We start from the raw sequence: 16,652 nt of genomic DNA, 5'->3' as shown, positions 1-16,652 counted from the left end.
CTGGAGCTTTGAGAAAGATGTTTCTGCCAGTTGTTGCTGAGAGTTCATAAATTCAGTGAGGGGACCTGGGCCCTGAAGAGTCTTATTTTTGTGAGCTTTTTTGACCTCCCAAGTCTTAGATTCCAACCTTAACAGTTCCCTATGGGATTTTACTCTTGCCTGTTCTACCTCTAACTTAATGTTATTAGCAGTGATGAGAAGGGAATCTCACTTTTACTGTGGAACTGTTATACGCCAGGTACTGTATGCATGTCTCAGCATCTCATTCGTTCTTTGGGGTGATAGCTTTATCGTGGTTTATTTTTTGGTGATAGAACAGAGGAGTGTCAAAGAGCTAAAGTGCTAAAAGAACAGTAACAACAAAACATGTGGCTCAAGGTCAGAGCAGATTCAGATTCAGCTGTTTATCTGCAAAGCCCCAGCTTTTTCCACCATGCACGTTTGCCTCTAAAAATCCGAGTCCTAATAATATTGACTATTTTATACAATGTGATTATTGCCATTGTTGTGTAAACAGCTAGTTAAGAGAAAGACCAGTCCTGCACACTCATGCACATAGACTGGTATTTATCTACAAATTCCAATTTTTAATGGATACTTTAATCTCCTTAGGTCAGAGATAAGGAGTGGTAGGTGAAAAGTCATGGGTTTGAAGCTAAAAAGCTTTTTCCTTCAAGTTCCATCTTTGACATTTTTTTACCTGCACCATACTGCTCAAGTCACTGAATCTTTCTTTTTTTTATTTTTTTATTTTGAAATAAATTCAAAGTTATAGGAACAGTTGCAAAAACAATACTAACCCCATACACAGAATTCCATCATACCCTGACCCCCCTCCCCCGATAGCTCAGTCCACCAACTTGAACATGCGATGTGACAGCATGACTGAATCTTTCTGGACCTCAGTTTCCTAGTAGGTAAAACAGAGACAATACTAGCAGGCCCTTTCCATTGTAACCTGGTTGCTGGAATTACCCAGTGAGATGACAGCATTTGTACAAGGGTTTTAAAAGTGGAGAAGGACTGTACCCATGGGGCTCAGTGCTTGGAATTGTTAATCAAAAGCCCTGGATATTGCTATAATACAAAAATTATGTAAAATATCATTAGTGGTTTTCTCCTTGTGCCTCGACTTCTGGGATTGCCGTTTGAGACTGCATCTTTTCTTTTTATTAGCTTGAGTCATATGAAATTGCTGATATTTGACTTTTTTACTTTCAAAAATGACTTTCAAATGGTTAATGCTATTTTTATATTTAAAAGTAGTAAAATTTCACATGAATAGTAAAATATATATATGAAGATACATATATACATACACATATATATAAAGATATATATGTATATAGTAATACCAAAGGGTATATGGCAAAAAAGCAAGTAAGCCTAGATCTTGGTTCTATTCTTAAAAACAACCTTTTACTCTGAATTTTTTTCCTCAGGCTATCTTGATTCCATGTACAGACTGCTAGAAGCCTTTCTAATGTTCTGTGTTGATGAAACACTAAAGGCAATAGTCTTCCCCTATAATGGGTGTGGCTGGTGTAGAGAGTTGGCTAGAATGGAAAGGGGAGTTGGCAGTGCTAGTCTACTCATTTTAATTATGTTAAGTGGAATATATTTAAATGGGGAAATCTGGCTAGAAAGCTAATAGGTATAAAAATGAATTAGATTTAAAACTTGCAGTTTCTCCATTTAGAGAGTTATTTTGTTGAAGACTCACAGATTTTTAAAGATATTAGATTTTATGTTTTAAAAATTTTTGGGGAGATATGGCTGTACTTAATAAACTGTTTTTTCAATCTCTGCTTTTCTTCAGTTGCCCTGTTCATAGTTTTTCCAGAAAAATGGAGGTGTTTTTTTTTTTTTTTTTTCTTAAATTTCCCTCGCAGGGAAATATAACAAGTAGATTCTAAGCATGAATTAAGTTTTAAAATTATCTATTACTCTAGATTTTATGGAATTTGCTATGTAGTTTCTAGAAAAACAAAACAGTAGAGTAAGTTTTCACAAGTTATATTCTTTGTCCATGCCATCCACAAATTAAAACTAAAACACTATGAGTACTTGATATTTAAGTGTTTGTTAAATCTCTGAGGAAGAAATCAGAAGTTAAGAATCAAGGCAATGATCAAAATCAAGACCGAAGACATTAGTAAAAGTAAAAGAGCAAATATAAGACTTGTTTCTTTCCTTTGAAAATAAATTGTTACTCACCATCAAATCCACACCAGTAGCCAAGGCTTTTAGGGTTTCAGAGAAGACTTTAAGGTTTTCTTCATATGAAGTATTTCACTTTTTGTGGGGTTGTGGCCTTTTGTACTCTAAAACCAAAAACTTCTTTTTTTTTTTTTTTTTTAATTTCCTCCAGAGTTTTAATATCTTTATTGGACTGCCTTTGCTTTAAGGATTACATCATAACCCAGCTGTATTGGTGCACTTTGCCATATCAGAAATTGATTTTTACTCCCTATCCACAGACACACATTACTATCTTATATTTTGCAAGCAATAAGTTTACCAGTTTTTAAAAACTGATATTTCTTAAAGGTGATGCACACGCAGCTGCAAGGGGGAAAAAATCACACCATGAAATTAAAAAAGAATTTTTACAGGTAAAAGTTAACTGGACTTAGTTTATTCTTTGAACTTGGAGAAGTCAGATCTCATTTGTAAATCTGTCACTTGTCCCACCATCTATTAAAATATGTGAATTTAGGAGGTTGAGAGCACAAAAAGCCATTTTACATTGGAATCACAAACATTCTTTAAATATCCTCTGCATTGGATGGAGCTTTCTTACTTACCGTTTTTTCCAGTCTTTTATGGTCTCTGTAGGTAAGATCGGATCAGCAGATGAGTGGAACATCTGATGTTGAGGGAAACATACTTTACTTTCTGCCTGGACTGCTTGTGTTCACCAGTGGGAAATGCTGCATTAGCTCTCAAACCAAAACATTTAAAGTGCTCTATGAAATGTTGACATCTTGCCAAATGCTTGAATGTCAAGCGCTACAGATGTCCAGTACTTTTTGGAGCTCAGCTCTAACATCTGCTTATATAAGTTGGATCTGATTTGTGCTTAAGGTCACAAATTATCAAAGCTTGACCAAACAGTAAGTAGTATACAACTGGAGAGGGAGAGCGAGAATGAGCAAGTGAGCGTTAGCCGTCGGGAGGAGAGATGTTTCCCATGCCTGGCTGTGACCTTTTCCTGTGAAACAGTTGTAATAATAGCTTCTGTATTTATTAGGAAGTGTTTTCAAGTTGTAATTCACATAGCTTTAACTAACTCTGTGAAACTTGTTGGAAAAAGTATGAAAAATATTTGAGAATAAAACAAACCTGAGCATTTCTCACTGTCAGCACCAGGGGAAGCAGTGGGAAGGCTGTGCAAGTGTTAACCTGAGAATCCTGATCAGTGAAGGGTTAAATAACTATAAGATGAGGAGAGATATTGAAAGAACTCTGGCCTGTCTCCTTTGGACTTGGGTGATTTACCTCTCTAGCATAACCCTGGTCCATGGGGTGGACTTGATGCCTGAGTGCCTTGTCTACTCCAGCTTTAATCTTGACACATTCCCAAGCTTGAATTAGAGCATTTGAGTCTCTCATCTTTTTCCATGTTACCCCCTCCACTTAAATCTAGTTTTGGAGGTGGTACCCTGTTTCTGTTACTTGCTTCTGATTTCTGCTTATTTCCTTATTTAACAAATTGTTGCTGAAATTTTTTGCCCTTAAATTTTACTCTGGATTAATGCAATCATAATCACATCTCTCAGGAAGAGGACTTGAGTCTCCTATTCTCCATCTACTTTGAATTAATCTAGTTTGGGGCCTATATTGTGAACTTCACTCATTTTGCCAGTGTCTTCCCCCTTTGTCTTAGAGAAGCATGCTCATTATCAACCGTGCTTATCATTATCTAACGAAATAAACAAAAACCTTCAACGCTCTCTTGACTGTAAGTTCCCTTTACTGGCAGCCATCCCAATTGTACCTTTATCTCCTCATCTAGACTTTGTGGGAAATTGTCTGCGTTTGCTGACTCCACTTCCCCATTCACTCTGCAATCCATTTTCCTCTGTCATCTGCTCCCATGCACTTCTCTCAAACTGCCCCAAAACTCTTCATTGCCCATTGCTTAATCCAGTGGGCATTTTAAATACATGATTTGGTTTTAAGCAGCATTTGATGATTATTCAGTCTTCTTGTATCCTCTCCTGTGGCACTACTCACTGTTCTTGTACCATCATCGCTAAGAGTTCACCCTTAAATGTTGGTTTCTATGGATCATATCCTGAGCCCTATGCTCTTGCCTTCCTCTGTCCTCTCCCTGCCCTGCCAGTTCTTATGCTGTCCTGCCCAGCCTCTCTCCTCACCTATGCATGTATGTACGCTGCTGTCCCTTGTACATTTCCATCCAGATGCTTCTTGAGTACTTTATTTCATTGTGTGTGTGGGTGTGTCATTTTCTCACTTCGTCGTGCCACCATCTACGGCCACCTAAGCTAAAAGTCTTTAAATTCTCCTTCACCATCTCATCCCCTCAAATCTAGTCAATCACCAAAACCTGTTGATTTAAAAAAAAACCTGAACGTTTCTTGATTATGATTCCTGCCAAACCCCAGGTCATTTTATTCCTGGACTCTCTACCTCCAGTTTGCTTTCCATCCATAGTGCCTGCCCCCCAGCAACCCATGACAGGATTCATCTAAGATGCAAGTGGAGCCAGGTCCCTTTTGTGGGGCCCTATTACCTACAAAGTAGATTGATGCTCTGTAATTTGGCACTCCTCATCTCCTACCATCACTGCCTTCTAAATAGTGATAAAGGCCGCAATAGAAGTATTCTTACTTTCATTTTTGAAGGCTTGTAATCTATGGTATAAAAATACATTTTTCTTTAGAACTATTCTATTTGATTTGCAGGAATAGGTTCATTTGTTATTCACTAGCTGTTAGAACTTGCTCAGATGCAGAAAAAAATATTTAGACTTTAATCAAAAGCCATATTTAGGGCTGTGTGGATCAAACTTGGTTCAATTTTATTGGGTTAAAATGATGATTCATAATGTTGAAAAGAGCAAGTACTATATAAGAGTGCCTAAGGAAAAAAAATTCTGAAGGAGTTTGTCCATTTACAATGGTATCCCTTATTGTGAGCTGAAAGGAGAACTGAAGATGCCTGAAAATAAATTTCCTAAGTCTTACAAATTCTAAAGCTCTTGAGGAATTACAAGGAAAAAGTATTGATGGGATCGTCTAGCACTTGGAGAGACCTGGGGGCATGACAGGAATCCTGTACCTTGAAATAAATTGCAGTGTCTGCCAAGTAAGATGGGCCGGTTTAAACACAGAAGGCATATTCCTTTAAACTAGTTAAGAGACACATCCCATTTTACTGTATTTAACTTGATCATGTCTATGTTTTGCACTGTGTCAGGAACCACAGAGCTAATTGTCCCAAGAGGCATTCTCCTCGCACCCCTTCCCCAAGCTGAAGTGGGGCAACAGCAGCATGAGATGTGCATTTTCATGTAGCTTAGACCATATCCCATTCCCCCTGTTCTCCCACTTGTGGCTTTTGTCAGGCTCTTCCCCCAGGCTGAAATGGTCCTTTTCTTCCATTTCCATCTGTTGAACTCATGTGCATTTCTTAAAACACAGCTCAGACTCTTTTGTGGAACATTTCTGTATCTTCCTTCTCAGAATAAATTGCTCTCCCTTATCTGAATTCCTATAGTGCTTAATTTGAAGTCCAATTAGGCCAATCCTCAGACTTGCCCTGTGTCACAGAAGGTCATGGCTGTGTCTCCTGGTTTTGGGGAAAAGCAGATGTTTGGCTAAGGCTTCCCCAGTCTGTTGTTCATGCAGTCAATTGACCTATCTGTGAGAGCACTAGGTGATCTGTCTATGGCCTCTGTCATCCCAGATTGCCAGTGCTAAAGGAAGATCTTTTCCAACACAAGGTGATAAATTTGATCAGTGAGGATCTCCACTATTTTTCCTTCTTTCTTCTATTCTGAGCTCAAGAAATTTAAGACATTTAATATACCCCCTTTTAAATTTTGATTCGTTTTTTTAAGTGAAATAAGCCAGACACAAAAGGACAAATACTGTATTATCTCATTTATGTAAAATAATTATAATATGCAAACTCATAGAGTCAGAAATTAAAATATAGGCTATTGGGCTGGGGTGGGGATAGGAAATGGGGTGTTAAAGCTTAATTGGTACAGACTTTCTTTTTGAGGTGATGCAAAAATTTTGGTAATGGGTGGTGGTAATGGTAATACACCACTGAATTGTATATTTGAATGTGGTTAAAATGGGAAGATTTAGGTTGTATATATTTACTAGAGTAAAAATTAAAACAAAACAAAACAACTGTACAACATAAACAGTGAACCCTAATGTAAACTATGGACTGAAAAATAATTTAATAATAATACTTCATCAGTTGTAACAAAGGTACCACACTAGTGTAAAGTGTTAATAATAGGGAAAACTGTGTGTGTGTGAGAGGAGTATGGAAACTACTTTCTGCCTGATTGTTCTGTAAAACTACAACTTCTTTAATAAAAAATGAGAAGTCATAAATTTATATAATTTAAGAAATCAAATAATTTTACCAAACTTACAATGAAAAAATAGCAGTCCATACCCTCCTTATTCCTATGCCCCAGTAGCCACCCTTTGCACTTTATATCTATTATTTTTAGATATCCACTCCTATATTTCTAAATAACTGGTAGTTCTTGAATTTCAGTAGTGTTTACTTGTGTGGAAAATTAAAGATTTTAGCCCTCCTTACCCTACTTACCTGGAGATCCAAGATGATGTATTCACAAGTTTTGACTAAATCAGATCCCTTATTTATGTAATTAGACCTATGTAAATATTATTTATAGCTGAGGCTCATCACTTGCTTTTAAAGGAACTGCGATTTCCCCAGCCTCCTCTCGTGACCATCTTGCCAACCTGGTCTAATGTGGGCCAGTTGCCCTTTGGGTCCAGGCTGCCTATTTTTCCCATTTAAAATTAATTAAGATATATAATCATGCTATATAAATATAATTTCAATACTATAATTTGCACCAAACATCATCCTCATTTATCTAATTTGCAGTTGTATTTGTATGAATAAGTTTAAAAGTCCTTTTTGCCATTAGGTGCATTTAGAGACATATGTAAAGTCCTAGGTGTATGTTTATGAAGATTCAACTCTTGCTGGGTAGATACTTCTTAGCATTATAGCTCCACAGGCAGAGAGAATTTGTATTGATGAATCCTTGTTATTCATAATTTTCTGATATGTTATGCTGGAGAGATATAGTAGCTTATTGGATTTTAGCCATTTTGCTTTTGGCAGCTTACAATAATTGCTTTCTTAGAAAAGTCACATACATGACATAGATATACACTTCCAAAATTGTGTTTTTCATTTTTGTCTTCCTCATTGAAACTTGTCTACTATCAGAAGGCTAAATTAGGTTCTTTTTTAAAAAAATTCAAATTAGCAAAAAAAATAAGGAATGCGTCATGAATTTTCATGTCATCGTTGTGCTGGGGCCATGCTAATCTTCTCTGTATCGTTCCAGTTTTAGAATATGTGCTGCTGAAGCGAACACCTGAATTAGATTCTTATACTTTGCCTTGCTGCTCTTTTTGTAGTTTTCCCAGAAGTCATACATTATATTTTACTTGATAAACAAGGCCCTTTATTTTATTCATTTAAAAATATAGACAAACACTTAGAAGATTTAAGCCTCTGAATCATAAATAGGCAGGCTGGGGGATTGGCTTGTGGAATTGATTAGGCTTTTGGGAGACCAATTTCCTGTAACAATAAGTAATCCGAGAAAAAGAGCTTATTGACAGCCAAAGAACTGAGGGGTTATAGGAAGAAGACAATTACTTCCATTTTGTTTGGTAAAATACTGAGATTCATGCTAATTGAATCATACAGTGGCACCACAGGAGTGAACTGGGTCTGGCACACTGGGACCTTTGTTTTCACTAAGTGAGGTAACATAGGTAGACTCTGGCCAGTCACGATAGAATTTTCTAATACCCAAAACCTCCTGAAAGCCCAGTATTTCGCTAAAGCTTTTTTTTTTTTTTTTTTTTTTTTAATTTTTATTGAGATTGTTCAGATACCATACAATTATCCAAAGATCCAAAGTGTACAATCACCTGCCCCTGGGTACCCTCATACAGCTGTGCATCCATCACACTTAATTTTTGTTCAATTTTTAGAAACTTTTCATTACTCCAGACAAGAAATAAAGTGAAAGATGAAAAAAGAAAAAAAGAAAAGGAAACTCTAATCCTCCCCTATCCCTAACCAACCCCCCTCAATTGTTGACTCCTAGTATTGATATAGTACGTTTGTTACTGTTTATGAAAAAATGTTGAAATACTACTAACTGTAGTATATAGTTTGTAATAGGTATATAGTTCTTTCCTATATGCCCCTCTATTATTAACTTCTAATTGTATTGTCATACATTTGTTCTGGTTCATGAAGTGATTTCTAGTATTTGTACAGTTGATCATGGACATTACCCACCATAAAGAATCAGACAGTACCACCAATGTCAAGTGTCTAACATGCCTCTCCTATCCCCCCCTCTTATCTGCATTTACCTTAGTATATCACCTTTGTTACATTAAAGGAAGCATAATACAATGATTCTATTAGTTACAGTCTCTAGTTTATGCTGATTGCATCCCTCCCCCAATGCCTCCCCATTTTTAACACCTTGCAAAGTTGACATTTGCTTGTTCTCCCTCGTAAAAGAACATATTTGTACATTTTATCACAATTGTTGAATACTCTAGATTTCACCAAGTTACACAGTCCCAGTCATTATCTTTCCTCCTTTCTTGTGGTGTCTCATGTGCTCCCCATTTTCCTCTCTCAACCGTATTCATAGTTACCTTTGTTCAGTGTACTTACATTGTTGTGCTACCATCTCCCAAAATTGTGTTCCAAACCACACACTCCTGTCTTCTATCACCCTGTAGTGCTCCCTTTAGTATTTCCTGTAGGGCAGGCATCTTGTTCACAAAGTTTCTCATTGTCTGTTTGTCAGAAAATATTTTGAGCTCTCCCCCATATTTGAAGGACAGCTTTGCTGATACAGGATTCTTGGTTGGTGGTTTTTCTTTTTCAGTATCTTAAACATATCACACCACTTCCTTCTTGCCTCCATGGTTTCTGCTGAGAGATCCACACATAGTCTTATTAAGCTTCCTTTGTATGTAATGGATTGCTTTTCTCTTGCTGCTTTCAGGATTCTCTCTTTGTCTTTGACATTTGATAATCTGATTATTAAGTGTCTTGGCATAGGCCTATTCATATCTCTTCTGTTTGGAGTACGCTGCGCTTCTTGGATCTGTAATTTTATGTCTTTCTTAAGAGATGGGAAATTTTCATTAATTATTTCCTCTATTATTGCTTCTGCCCCCTTTCCCCTCTCTTCTCCTTCTGGGACACCAATGATACGTACATTATTGTACTTTGTTTCATCTTTGAGTTCCCGGAGACATTGCTCATATTTTTTCATTCTTTTCTCCATCTGCTCCTTTGTGTGTAGGCTTTCAGGTGTTTTGTTCTCCAGTTCCTGAGTGTTTTCTTCTGCCTCTTGAGATCTGTTGTTGTATGTTTCCATTGTGTCTTTCATCTCTTGTGTTGTGCCTTTCATTTCCATAGATTCTACCAGTAGGTTTTTTGAACTTTTGATTTCTGCCGTATACAGGTCCAGTGCTTCCTTTACAGCCTCTATCTCTTTTGCAATATCTTCTCTAAACTTTTTGAATTGATTTAGCATTAGTTGTTTAAATTCCTGTATCTCAGTTGAAGTGTATGTTTGTTCCTTTGACTGGGCCATAACTTTGTTTTTCTTAGTGTAGGTTGTAATTTTCTGTTGTCTAGTCATGGTTTCCTTGTTTATCCAAATCAGGTTTTCCCAGACCAGAACAGAGGGAAGAAATATTCAGTATCTGGTTTCCCTGAGGGTGTGTCTTAGAAAATTGCTCCACCCTTTGATGCCTCAGGTCACTGTGCTTTTCTGCCCAGCAGGTGACGCCTGTTAGCCTATAATTCTTGACTGGTGTAAGGAGGTGTGGCCGTGTTCCCCCAGGCTCTGGGGTCTGGTTCTGAATGGAAAGGGCCCCACCCCTTTCCTCCTAGAGAAGACAGAGCCCCCAGGTGGAGGTCATTAGCATTTCAATAGTCTCGCTCTCTCTGCTTGTGCTGTCTCCGCCCTTCCCTGAGTCACAGCCCTGGAAACTTAAAATGACTGGGGCTTTCTCCACTGAGCCAAAAAAGAAACAGATAGTCCCCTTCAGACCCAGTCAAGGCGACCCTCCGGCTCTCCCAGGTCAGTTGTCACCCAAAGCCTCTGTCTGTTTTTTGGGGCTGCGTACCTGTAGTGAGCAGTTCACACTCGCTACTTAAAACCCCAGTTGGAGCTCAGCTGAGCTGTATTCGCTTGCTGGGGGAGAGCTTCTCTGTGGCACCACGCGGCTCCGCAGCTCGGGCTATGGGGGAGGGGGTCTCCCGACCTAGTTCCACAGGTTTTACTTACAGATTTTATGCTGTGTTCTCGGGCATTCCTCCCAATTCAGGTTGGTGTATGATGAGTGGATGGTCTCGTTTGTCCCCCCGCAGTTATTCTGGATTATTTACTAGTTGTTTCTGGTTTTTTGTAGTTGTTCCAGGGGGACTGCTTAGCTTCCACTCCTCTCTATGCCGCCATCTTGCCTGCGCTCACGCTAAAGCTTTTAAATGAGACTCAAGAAAGACCTGGTTCTCCCTTGTCCCTCTTTGTTGGTAAATACTACTGTGATGAATGATGGAACATCTGTTTAGTGAACATCTACTATGCATAAACATCCCATGCTTGTCTTTTTTTTTTTTTTTTTGGTCATCAAGCACTTAAAATAGCTCATTGCATTTCTAAACAAAAGTTTGGCTTATAGTTCCTGCTCCAGTGCATTCTTTTCCTGCTCTGTTTTAATTATGATTCCTTCATTGCATCTTTTGACTATGTTAGTCCATTCGGTTCCCTCCCTTCTGTAATCCCTATATTTTTAATTCTAAATTATTTGGAGCCAAATCCCTTTTTTGTATTTGTGATAAATATTCTTGTTACTTCATTGGATTTGTATACACTCTAAAGGGGGGAGATTGAGTCATTTTCTATTTTTTTGTAACTCCAGCTTTCAGCTCACAAGTAGGAATATAGTAGGTCCTCGCTATATTAATGGATGGGGCTAGGGAGATAACTGGTGGGGATGGGGTAGCAGAGAATGGGTGTATTTCAATTGTGAAAAGAATAAGGGCTAGTCAGTTTAATGAACATGGTGTTTGAGAGTGATAAAAGGAGCCAGAGAGTCATCTTATCTACCTAATGAAATTGTCTTAGCTTTCCATTAAGAGTTACTATCACCAGAGCACATTAATATGACTCACTTATATTCACCTCATTTTCTTCTTAACCTAGCTCTAGTAACATCTTTTTAAAACCAGTTTTTAATAACAACTTATATAACTACAACTCAATAGTGAACTCTTTGTTCCTTGATTGCTTTCTTGGAGCGTGTAGGCCTTAGGATATACTCTTTAAAAATAATAACCTTCATATTGTAAATGACAGTAACCATTTTTCCTATTCAGAATATCGTTCTTTCTTTAGTTGTATTCATACTAAATTTTTCTCAAAGGTAAGACAACTCCAACAAAGTCAGTGGTGATCTCTTTCATCCTGAAGGTATAACATCTCTTACGTTGGCTTTCCAGTTTCCATCTCTGCAGGCTGAGTTTCTTGGAGCTGTGGACTGTGTCTGGCCCCTCTCCATCTATGTCTTGCAGGGCAAGCATGGCCTGATCCTTGCTATGTGTTCAATAACTGAATGACTTTGGCTTTGATTATTTGGAGGGAAAACACCTTGATCTTTTGAGCCATGTTTTATTAATGCTTTTAATTCTGAAACAAGAAGGGGGTAGAATTTTCCAAACTTCATTATATTCTTCTCCACCCTCTTTGAAAATACTTGTTCATGAGAGAGACTGGGGAGGTGTCTTACCTGTATGAATATTGGAGAGGCAAAAAAAAGAAAAGAAAAGAAAAGTGGAGGTATATTGACAGCCAGCCACCATTTTGTACTAATAGAAAAACTGGTTTTTAATCTAGTCTAATTGGATGTAAGGAATTTGAAAAATAGCCACCACTTGTTTCCTACAAAAACAATTCACTGGCCTGTAATTGATAAGTGGTAGTTATATTGCTTCGATTAGCGAGGCTGGTGTTTATCTTCAGAATAAAACTAAACTGACTCCATAATTCCCGTAGCCAGTGGTTCTTAAAGTGTGGGTCCTGGACCAGCATCAGAAGTGTCTGAGAACTTGCTAGAGATGCAAATTCTCGAAGCCCACCCCAGACCTCACCCTGAAATAGAAACTCTCGGGATGGGTCCCAGAGATATATGTTTCAACAAGCATATTAAAGTTTGAGAACCACTGCTTTAAATCATCAGTTTTTAATAGCTTTGGGTTGTGAACACCTTTGAGAATTTAATGAAAGCCGGAAAGCTAGAAAAATGCACAAACACATTTTATGCAATAGCAGGGACTTAAGGAACCCAAGATTAAGTACCCTGATATAAACTAAGCACTTTAATTTGTAGAACACATTCCTGTTAGGATTATTAGGCTGTAAATTAGACCAATGATTGCTTTGAGAATTTGATTATTACTCATTTCTGGTAGTGTGCATAGTCCTTGACTGTGGTTTACCCCCAGCTCTTTTGGGGGAGAGCAGTGAATATCTCCAGACATCAGTGCTGTACTCTGTGGTGCATGTAATCCTGGTGCCTGTGGTGGCCCTGCCCACAGCGGCACGAACACCTGGATGCCCACAGCCATAGCCTGTGACGTGCTGGCGGCCTATGGAGGTCCCCCTGCCGGTCAGTATGAAGGGAATTTTGTAAAACCAGCTGTACTTGTAAACAACTTAAGGTTTTTTGGTTTTTATTTTTTTCCCCATTTACTAAGGCATGCATGGGCAATCTAGACAAATTAGAAAATACAGAAAGGTAGAAAGAAGCATGCAAACATTGCTGGCATATCTATCCGTGGGTAGCCGGTTGTTTTGTTGTAAGTGTTAAAACAAGAGGGCAGCATGAGGGGCCTTGATAGGAGAGGGGAGTTTATGCCTCCTAGTTATGCAGGAGGATAGTAATAGCAATAATAAGACCTCTCATTTGTTAAATATTTGTAATATGTGAGATACTGTTCTAAGTGCCTTATTTACATAAACTCATTAAAACCTTGTAGCTATTGTATGAGGTGAGTGTCTTAATGTTCTCCCAATTGAGGACGGTGAGTCAGGGTGAGCATAAACATTTTACCCAAGGTCACACATCTGGTAAGGATTTGAGTTGAGACAGGGAGATGTCATGTCTCTCTGTCTTAAACAAGTTGCCCTCTCTTGCTCTTCTGTGATGATTGGAACACACTGCTCTGAATGCTGTTGGCAGGAGTTTGGAGGAGGGGAGACCCATGTGTGAATGTACTGAAATTGAGGGATAAGGATTAGGACATTTTTTCAAAGGTGAAGGAGGTGCAGAGAAGCATCAAGAACTCAGGAGTATGCACAAGCCCCATGCTTTTGAGGGCAGCCCAGCACCCTTTTGTGATTTGGCCAGTCACCAGCTTCACCTTGAAATATATCCCCCATTCCCTTTTCCTCAGCATGCGATGCTGCTTAAAGAATGCCTGCTGATGGGAGCCTTCCCAACCTGCCTTAGAATTATGGGCTTATGTTTCATTTTAAACTGACCAAATATTTGTAAACGGCTGGAACCAGGAGTGAATGCACAAATGTGGGGTTCACAATTTATGACCAGAGTGAGGGCTCTCAGAATTATTATGGGTCACTGGGGCTTTAAATAACATTTGTTTGTGAAGTTGCCTTGTACTTTGATCTTCAGTTTCATGCTAATTTGGGTCATATCAACTTTCCAGAATGTCACTAACTATGCATGTTTCAACATTAATTTAATTTTCCTTAAAATTGTTTCCCAGAACACTAAGTAGAAATTTCGAGTTTTTCTTTAATGTTATTTGAAAGAAAGAATGCAAGAACAGATTGATTTAATATACTCAGTGAATAAGGACTCTTCCCGAAGAGATAAACATAACATAGAGGTTAAGAATGTGAGCCTCCAGAGTTGGAATCCTGGATTCAAATCCTGACTCACTCACTTATTACTTGTATGACTCTGTATAAAATACTTAAGTCATATGTTAAATGGCAATATGCTGTACCCTATAGTGGGGATTGTAAGGATGCAATGAGCTAAGACCTGTAAAATATTAGTGCAGTGCCTATAAAGTGTAGTAAACCGTTAATAAATGTTAATAGTTATTAAATAATAGAAAGATCACAATGGATCTGAAAGACTACGACAGAGACCTGAATGAAAGAAGAAAGTCAAAGGGGGAGAAAAGCATATGCAGAGGTTCCAAAATGGAAATGAGTTGATGTATTTGAGGAGTTGGAGCAAGAAGGCCAGTGCAGCTGCAACAAAAGGGGAGGCAGAGAACGCAGGAGAGAGGCCAGGGACTAGATGCGTAGGGGCCACGCGGTGGCAGAGGGCCAGGCAGGCCATGACCAAGGTAGGGATTTTATTTTATGTCCTGGGACCCCTCTCTGGGTGGGTTTGAGCAGAGGGATGGCAAGACGAGATTTGTGTTTTTCAGGGTTCTCCTTGCAGCCCGTGGGAGAAAAGATTATACTGGGGAGGAGGCTCCTGCTTCCAGCAGTAATTATGTCTGGGAGAAAAGTTTAAACACATAAAATAAACTGCAGTTTGAGGAGGAACAATTTCATCCAAAACAAATGGTAAAACTCTCCATACTGGGTTATTGGTATCTTAAAGATGTGCACGTCTGCCCAATTACAAACTAATAAGTTTACATTCAGATTTCTGTGAGGTAAAAGGCCATAAGTTTTCAATAAAAGCTCTTAGGCAGTTTTGTCTTCTTTATCTGACAAAAATACATTTCTGTTGTCCCCATGTGAAGAGTTCACTTCTTCAATTTATAGGACAGCATGTCCAAGAATTGCTTTATTTTATGCTAAGTGAGCACAGGACTCTTCCTGATGGCTCACCAAGCAAGTGCTTACAAAATAAGGGAACCTGTTACGGCAGTGGTGCTGAAGACCTTCTACGGAAGGCCACCCCCAAACACAGCCTTCAGAATGTTGGGGGGAATGTGGTGGAGAGTGAGGAAATTGGAGTATAGAGATCTTTATAATGGTATAAAATAAAAAAAAAAAAATGAAAATAAATACTAAGAAGGGATTGATCTCCTTGGTCCAGCTCCTCAAACTTGTCCACCTCATTACCATCCTAGAAACTTCGCATACACTCTTCTTCCTCGTTTTTCCCCTTCTTCCTGTTATGTTCTCTCATCTCTGTTGTGGTCTTTACTGGTCGTCCCATCTGAGGGGCACTCCCCATTACGTCTGACCCCCAGCCTACTCGATCGTTCTCCAGTACAAAACTACTTGTTATGCTGTGTTAGGTATTTGTTCCTGCATGTCTTTCCCCAAGAATATATGCATGAAGTCAGTCAGACATTTTGTCTTATTCACTGCTGTATCCCCAGCCCATAAATAGTTGCTGAATGGGTGAAGAGGGTGCTTATAGAATAAAAATGTATAACACTGTATTTTTAGACTTACACCTGACTGCTGATCACAGAAACTGAGGGTAGATCTTTTAACTTTTTAAAGTTAAAGAGATCAGAGAAATTGTCAGCCTTTTGGTTTATTTTTCAGCACAGGCATAAAGGTTCTGAGAATTTTTCAAAACACACAGGTGCTGTGGATTGATTTTCTTCTTTGAACATCATTACCGTCTGTGTTTTTGATTTACTCTTGTATTTACATTTCATGAAAGCACTTATAAGCGTTCATTCTCATCTTTCCAAATGCCCACTCCTCCTCTCCCCACAACTCCCCTGGCCTCCAAAATCAGTGATAAACATTTGTAGTACGTTCAGGGTTCCTCTGTAGGGAGTAAGATACAACTGGCTTATCCTAAGAGCATCCCTCTCCATAAGGAGGAATCTTAGCAGTGGCTTCAAACTGTTTCGTGCCTGGCTTCTGGGCTGGCCTCAAAAGTTTGTTCCTAGGAAGCTGATGGAGTCCCCCCTACTTTAGCCTCATCTAGAACATTTCTGTTACCTGTCTTATGTATTGGGCTTCCCTGTAATATTTCATTTGAATGAAATTTTGTCTATACCACACAAAAAAAATACAAACAAACAAACAAAACCAGTTGGAACATGCTTGAGTTAGAAGGGTCTCTGCCCTTTCTTAGGGAATGATGATAGGGTTTGGAATAGAGCCCTGTGACCTCAGGAATTGACATTACCAGGCAGAGGCAAAGGGCAGTCTGTTCTGGGTGAGTCTGACCAGTTCTGATCCAAGGAGACCTTTGGTTATTGTCTTTGTCTTGAATTTACTCATGGGAGTACCTGAGCTACTGGCTTAGGTTCTCCTTGGCACTATGCACAGGTATCCTTGGTTTTTGTGCCATCTCCCTTTCCCCTCTTTCATTTTCTCTGTC

General features: G+C 38.7%; 1 protein-coding gene and 1 non-coding gene across 7 annotated transcripts in view; both read right to left on the bottom strand.

Moving 5' to 3' along the window:
• P2RY14 (purinergic receptor P2Y14) overlaps positions 1–16,652 on the bottom strand; it is a 56,372-nt gene that overhangs the window by 30,232 nt on the left and 9,488 nt on the right. For 3 of the 6 annotated variants that reach the window (XR_005217812.1, XM_037842546.1, XM_037842531.1), the window contains exon 1: positions 2,808–3,570. The exons of 2 other annotated variants lie outside the window; for them this stretch is intronic. The gene's annotated coding sequence lies outside the window, so the exon portion shown is untranslated. Of the gene's footprint in view, positions 1–2,807; positions 3,571–10,755; positions 12,099–16,652 lie in introns of those variants that run through there. One more of the 6 variants, XR_005217814.1, reaches the window with a different exon arrangement.
• LOC119510934 lies at positions 7,527–7,633 on the bottom strand. Its single transcript, XR_005212072.1, has one exon. It is a non-coding gene; the product is annotated as a U6 spliceosomal RNA (small nuclear RNA).

This window comes from Choloepus didactylus, chromosome 1 (assembly GCF_015220235.1).
Source record: "Choloepus didactylus isolate mChoDid1 chromosome 1, mChoDid1.pri, whole genome shotgun sequence".
NCBI classification, from domain to species: domain Eukaryota; kingdom Metazoa; phylum Chordata; class Mammalia; order Pilosa; family Megalonychidae; genus Choloepus; species Choloepus didactylus.
The sequence above is the reverse complement of the archived record's forward strand: the minus strand, read 5'-3'. Positions and strand labels throughout refer to the sequence as shown.